Raw genomic sequence first — 7947 nt, 5'->3', positions numbered from 1 at the left:
GCCGTCGGGAGCTTGCTGACGCTTGATGTGCTGGAAGCCATATGGCCTCCTCTCTCTGCTCTTCCTCTTGCTACTCCCATGAAAGTTGCAAGTGGAGAAGGACCAGCTGCTGACACCAAGGACAAACAGGGATTTTGTTCAAGAGAGGAACCACGATGATGAGAGAGCTTCGGCCGCATCTCGGCTTCCCCCCAAGACATTTTCTTTCCAGCCACCTCCTGTCCTTAGACTTTCCATAATGCTCATATGCTCCTTCCTTCTGTTTTTTTTTGTGGTTTTATTTTTGTACATCTCATTTTACATAGTCTGTAAACTAAAGTTCCTAGTTAATATGCAGATTATTTGTGACTGCAAATCAGTTCATTTAATAATTGGCATCAAAGTGTTACACGGGGAGCAGCGCAAAGCTTGGCAGCACTTGGCAGGAGGAGGTTTCGGTGCTTAATCCTCACCAGGCATGTGGGTTAAGGTGTTTGCTTGTGCCTTTTGCGTGGGAAGGAGAAACCTTGCCTCTTCATGTGGAAATTCCTAATTGCTTTCTTCGTTTTGACAGATTTATGTATTACAGCAAAACATAATTGCAAGTAACATAACAAAGTAACACTCTCATGAACACCTGTAGTGTTGCTGTTATAAGAAGGATGACTAACGTAGAGTGTTGATCATCCTAAGAGTACATTTATCTGATGTTCTCAGCTTTTCTTGCCGTGCGGGTTACTCTCTTGGTCTTCTGCTTTGGGTTGCAGAAGAATTCCTTCAGTCTTCAGCATCTGCCACCTCACTTTTCTCATCTGTTGTTCAACACTGAAATGGTTTTGTGCCAGAGGCCAGTGAGTACCTGGTAACCGGTTACCTATCCTGAATTTGCACTCTCATGGTTTAATTAATCCTTGAGTTGTGGGAGAACGCTCTGCTTTGTGAAGTTGTCCTCTGCAGAAAGGTATTGGACTTTGTAAGACAGAATAAAATAGAATTGTGCCTCTGACAGCTGAGGAATTTACACATCTATATGTGTATACCAGGCTTGAAAAAGAGAGATCCTTGGATCTGCTGTGATGTCCACTTCAGTGGTGTGACAGTTGAGGAGCTTCAGGTGGATAAATGAGGGAAGGCATCATCTATGGTTGGAAAAGGTCATAAAGGTTAGTGTTGGGGACAGCTCTGCTGTCTTCCTGCTTCACATCCTGACTTTTCTTTTGCAAGAGTTGACAAATTATCCTATTTCCTTCAGCCATGATGTCCTCTATAAAGTGAAACTGCTTTTGCATTTTAAAAAAGGAATTTCACTGGCAAAATTCTGTTGCAAAACAAAGTTTTGCAGGCAATATAAAGCTCCTCAAGTTGGTTATTATGATGACACACAGTGAATACAGACTCTCTAGAGGAGCAGTCATGGTGCCGAGCCTGACAATATTCAAGAAGGATTTGAATGCCCTTAGATACACGGTGTGAATTTTGAGGTTGTCCTGTGTTGGGACAGGATTTGGGTTCAATAATCCTGTTAATAAGTCTGAGGCTGGGTGTGATAGTCTAATAAAAGGAGTGAGTGCTCAATGATGGCACAAGTCAAAAATTACTTTGTGCCAAGTTTTGGTGAGGAGCAGGAAGGTCCTGTGAACTTCAGTTTCAAAATCCTTCCAGAAATTCTGCCAGCAACTGTCCTCTGACAAAGTCCTTGTCTGTCTGTGTTAAATTGGAAAACCTGGACGCAGGAGGGGCTGATAAGCAATACAGGCGGAATGACAAAGATTGAAGAAATATTTATTGGGAACTGGAAGGATGCCTACAAGTTTGTAAGTGGTTATGCTTCCTGTGGGAGGTGACTTGATGTTGGATTGAAGTGCAGGTCTGCAAGATGTCATCTTATGTTGTTTTCTCCTTAAAATTTATAATCAAACGCTGTTGTTAAGTTTGATGGAAGGAGGAATGTTCTTGTGGTCTTGGGAGACCTTAGAGCAGCTTCCAGTACTGAAGGCGAGTCCTGAAAAGCTGAGGAGGGGCTCTTGATCAGACAGTGCAGGGATGGGGCGAGGGGGAATAGTTTTAAATTGAAAGAGGGAAGAATGAGATGAGATCTTACAAAGAAATGTGAAGATGGGGAGGTCCTGGCCCAGGTTGCCCAGAGCAGCGGTGGCTGCCCCATCCCTGAAGGGGTTCCAGGCCAGGTTGGATGGGGCTTGGAGCCCCTGATCCAGTGGGAGGTGTCCCTGCCCATGGCAGGGGGTGGGACTGGATGGGCTTTGAGGCCTCTTCTGACTCAAACCATTCTATGATTTGAGAACTGCTTCTTGATACTTTTTTCATTATTTTTTTGTTTTTTATATTCAACATTATGATTGTGGATAAAATCTGAGAGAAAGATGAGAGGAATGGCCATTAACTAAATATTAATTTTTACATAAAATCTAGATTTTAATTACCAAAGTTTGCTTACATTTATGCATTTAGCTATTCCTAAAACAAATTCCATAACCTAATAAAAGTATCACAAACTACCGTAAAAAATCCAATTTAGATAATAAGAAAATGTAACTTGTAAAGAATTTATACATTTTACATTTGCTTAGACAGTAACCGAGCAGCAGCACTGGGGAACTAAAAAGCAAATTGGCTGTCAAAGATGACTCGGGTGGGGGGGAAAGTGTGTGTGGGAAGTTATCAGCAATAATCACCTTTTAAATTAAAGGCTGATTTTTCATCAGAAAATGCGCTTCTGTGCCTCATTGCTTGCCCCACACAATGTTTTTGTTTTTGAAAATGTCACACCTCAACTTCATGTTACTATTAGAGAATTTCAAATGTCATTAATTTTAAGGAACATTTCTACGTTAGAAAGGAGAGCTTGGAAAAATGATGCTCGAAAGTGAAAAACGAACATCAAAAAATGTTAAAAACGAGGAGATATTTAAAACATGTTTTCCAGGGGTTACTTTTAAGTACAAGTTTTTAAAGTCAGTTCATCGTTGATTTTTCATAATTTTTATTTTTTTTTTAGAAATCTTTCATTTCCTACCGCTGGTATTTAATGTATTCATTTTGGAAGGATTTGAATTTGTTTTCGTTAGACTAAAGTTGATCTGCAGTAACTCCACTGACCTTGACTAAGGGGAGGGCAAGTAGGCTCTGTTTACTCTGCCTATTCCCCACTTCCACTCTTCTACAGGACCACTTTATTCCTTTTTTTTTCTGAATATGTAGATTTTATCATTCTCATCTCTTTGCCATTGTGGTAAACACCTCATAAGAGGCAGCAAACGTATGTGCATGTTAGTATACTGAAAGCTATATAAATTGAATTATGCTGGTATTGAAAATTGTCTATTGAAAATACAATACAACCTCTGAATAAATACTGCTGTTACAAATCATATATTTGGATTGCAGTTGCTGTGAGACTGAGCCCTTACAGATTCTTAAACTTTCCTCGGGATAATTTTAAAGCTTCTCTCAGCCAAGGATTTTAACTTAAATCTGTTAAACAGAAAGGTCTTAAGATTGTCTGTCAGAGTTTTCTGTAGACAGTAACATAAATACTGGGCTTACTCAAATGCTGGCCTCTCTGGAACCGGAGTACGTCGAGCAAGGCGCTTCAGAGCAAGCTGTGAATCTAATATTAAAGATAAAATATTGATTGTTTAGATTTCCTGCTGAGAAAACTCATTAGCATTTTAATATCAGCACATGTGTATTTTCATATGACTTTCTTTTAATTTATGTTTGGTCAATATGAAAAAGCCCTTCTTCTGAGCCTCAAAAATTCCTGTCCTTAAGTTTTAAAGAGACATAGTTTTAGTTCTGTGACCTTTATCACGGCAACAGTGAGGAGTGAATCTCATTCAAATCATTTAAATGCGATCAAACGTAACCTGCCGAGTAGGTAGGATGGAGACTCGGCTCTTTTTGTAACGCTTCCGATAGCAAAGCCTTACCTTTATCCCTTTGCTGTTAAAGCACAACATAAATGCGTTCCGATACCAGGCAAAATCAGGATTAATACAAGTGGCCGCGTTCTGAAATGACTGCAAATGAAATCCAAAGCTGATGCATAAAGATGAATTCTCCCTTTAACTTTTAGTGGAGCATTTCCTTCACATCCCAATGGCGGAAGCATTTTACTCTTGGAGTGACAGCAGTATGCGGCGAAGGCAGCATTGGTAATACGTGTTAATACTAGTTACATATGGATTTTTTGGGGCATTTTTATCATGCTAAGCCTCGCTGTGATACATCTCAACAAATAGCACCAATTAATCATCGCTGCTATGCCTTAGTTTTGGACCATTTACTTTTCTGACACAATAAAATGGAGACTTGAAGGCATTTAATTGTGAATATGTACTGAGGGATATTTTATTATTAAAATTGAAACAGCTTTTTTTTTACAATAGAACATTTGTGAATACGGAAGTCTTGGATGTTTTTGTTTTATGTACTGAATTTTATTTCCACCTTAGTTAAGGATTTAATGGTGACAGGGAAAAAGCTTGGTATCTTAGCTAAAAATGCTGTTGTAGAGCACATTATATGAACGTGACAATTGGGTAATGAGGGGTTTGTAAACTTTGTAAAGTACACCATTCTTCTCTTAGGTTCTTATCTATCCAGATTTTTTTTATGTCTTTAAGTACTTCATGATCAGTAAATAATAAATTCAATTTACTGAACAGAAGTTTTGCCACTTAGAAATACTCACTTGGAATATATATTTTTAATTGGCATCAATGGCACATTTCCCAGGGAGCATAACAAAACGGATCATTTAATAGATGCCCAATCTCTCCATCCATCTATCTATCAGCACAGCACATGATGTTTTGACTTTAATATGGTAATTATCTCAGGCTGACTTCAGAGGAAGAAGCTGCCACCCACACAGCAGTGCTTAATTACTTTAGACTTCGGTTTGCCAAGAGAAAAATTGAGGTTTTTTTTTTTTCACATTGCATGGAATTGAAATGATTTCATTGTCATTTTATTTGAAATGCAGCCTGACATCAGCACGGCATCATGGGAAAGAGAATGCAAAATTTCTCTGAAATTCTTAAAATAGGCTGAAAGCTGCCTTATATTTTAATGCTTCTCTATGAAGCCTGTGTTCACATTCCTTGAATGTTAATGATGAGCTGCTTCAGCTTATGGGAGGAATTTTTTTTTCTGTGAATACATTTCATTTGCAAGCCAATGAATGCGGGGTTTTTTAAAGTTGCCAAAAGCTGATACAAACTTCGGCATTTTAAGGGCAGGTGACTGTTCAAATTAATGTTTGCGCACTCTACGGTTTGAGAACATAACTAGTAAGATGAAAGAGATAATGAATTAATGGTAGTGTACAGGCAGCTTAGGAATGAAATAAGTAATTTTTTTTGTGTCATTGACAATCACAGCTATTATCCTGAAAGGAGATAAGAAAGTTACGTATGTGTGTTTTCAGCAACTGAAAGCTAAATTTAATATCTATGAAAATCAGGACAAGGTTTTCTGTAGATGTTGTTAAACATGCTGCTAATTGATTTGCCACACAAATACTGGAGGCAACCTGCTTGAATTAAACACCGTAGACAGATTCTTGTGCTCAGAAGAGGAGAACTTGATTCACGGATGTCTTACGCTATGTCCACCGAAGACAAAGGGGCATTTTGGGATTGATTTCAAAGGCTTTGCCGCATCTTTTGCAGCCACTAATGCCAGCGGCGTTAAAATCCTAGAAGCCTAGAGGACACCAGAGGAGACTGAGCAGACTGGTAGCCTGGGCGCCTTAGGGAAAAGCTCTTTGTTGCCAGGGTGGAAAGCGAAAGGCTCTGGGCTCTGATGCCTTCCAGTGCTCTCTGTGGGTGGATGGTACTTTGCGGGGCTGCGAGTGATGCTGATTAGGTCTGAAAAATATTTAAAGCAATCATTCTCGAACTCCCCAGCACGCTGCCGGCTGGGAGCTGGTGTAGGTTTTGGCCAGTGTTTGGGCGGCATATTCTATGCACAATTCACCTGGCTGTGGATGCGGAACCGAAGGGGGAAAAAAGGACGTGCCTTTATCTGTCGAAAATCTGTAATAAATCTTCACATGGCGAACGCTGCCAGTCTTGCTGTGATAATTTTACCCTCACCAAGAAAATCCAATATACTGCCTTCCCAAATGGCAAATAAATAATATCGAAAGTTTCCTTTTTAAGGTAAGATGTAGCTTCTTTTTTTTGGTTTAGACAACTATATAGTAAAGAGCCACTGAAATTATTATTTCATTGTCACATACACTTTTCACGAAAAAAAAAATGCAGAGAAGCCTTTAGAAATAAATCTGGTGACACTAGAGAGTTTACAAATACTAGCATATTAATATACAGCTAAAATAATAATAAAAAACACCATGCTGCTAAAGATGTTTAGTATTATCTGCTCGCTGCAGGAGTTTATTAGAAACTCCAGCTTTCTTTTATTAAAATTTGAATTGGCTTGGTGAATGAGATCCTATGTTAGTGTCATAAAGTGAGAAGCCAGAAGGAGAGGATATTGGCATTTAAGTGCAGACTTCATTTTGAAATAGTGTGTATTATACGAGAATATTACATATCACAAATATTACATATTAGTGGTGTTAGAAATAGTTGCACTGATTTCTATATTCATCAAATTGTCGTTGTTTTCTGTGCCATCTGGTCGTTTATACATGTCACTTTTAAATATATCCTAAGAGGTTTTTAATATAACTATAAATGGAAAGCAAATACTGCACAGATCTGTGAAGATCTGAAAAGATGGTTGGCACAGATTTTCTACCAGAATTGGCTTCAGTGTCAAGGGACGAACTTTAAACTAAAAGACTAGACTTTTCTGAACAGTTATAGGGAGGTCATGGATTTAAATTTGACAGTTGTATCTCTTTAGGTGTGTGAGTTAATAGGGATTTTTATTTGAGACTGCTCAGTGGTTTTTCACTACATTCTCACTCCTGTAAAACAACTGTGTGACTCTGATCGCTTCCCTCAACTGGAAATTGGGCCTTTTTTGGTTTGTTTTCTTTTTCTATTTTGAAAACTGATCACCGAGTTCTCTGCTTAAATCTTCCTTCTGGAAGTTGGTGAGTGGTACTGTACGACACTAAGTGTTGTCAACGAATTTTGCTGCATGTCAGTCTCTGTGTTTACTGACATCTTCAAAGAAGATGAGCTGGAAAAGAATAGACCACCAAGCAGTGTGCAGGAAGAAGGGTGGGATATGCTTACCACTTGTTTTTTTGCCTTAGAATCATAGAATGGTTTGGGTTGGAAGAGACTTAAAACTCACTCAGTTCCAACACCCCTCCCACTAGATCAGGTTGCTCAAAGCCCAACCCAACTTGGCCTTGAAGACCTCCAGGGTAGGGGTAAATATCTATCTATATTTTTTTTCCCAGAATTATTTTCCTTTGTGTACGCTTACAGCAACTGATCTGTGTTGGCCCTTTCCAAAATGCCTGGGAGTGGCAAATGTTGAACAGAGGGCAAGTACCAAGCAGCTGAGACCACAGAGCTAGTAAGGGAGGAACATGACTCTACTGTCTCGTTTCTCCGCAGTGATGAAAGGACGTGGGTGAAGGAGTGGTCAGAGCTTTATTCATAGAATCATAGGATGGTTTGGGTTGGAAGGGCCCTCAAAGCCCATCCAGTTCTAACCCCTGCCGTGAGCAGGGACACCTCCCACTGGCTGAGGGGCTCCAAGCCCCATCCAACCTGGCCTGGAACCCCTCCAGGGATGGGGCAGCCACCACTGCTCTGGGCAGCCTGGGCCAGGGCCTCCCCAGCCTCAAAGGGAAACATTTCTTCCTAAGATTTAGTATAGATCTACCCTCTTTCAGCTTAAAACTCTTCCCCCCTCATCCCATCCCTGCACTCTCAGATCCAGAGCCCCTCCCCAGCTTTCCTGAAGCCCCTGTCAACACTGGAAGCTGCTCTAAGGATCCTTACATTCGAGGAT

This window comes from Cuculus canorus, chromosome 8, assembly GCF_017976375.1.
Source record: "Cuculus canorus isolate bCucCan1 chromosome 8, bCucCan1.pri, whole genome shotgun sequence".
NCBI classification, from domain to species: domain Eukaryota; kingdom Metazoa; phylum Chordata; class Aves; order Cuculiformes; family Cuculidae; genus Cuculus; species Cuculus canorus.
This window is presented reverse-complemented; position numbering follows the sequence as displayed.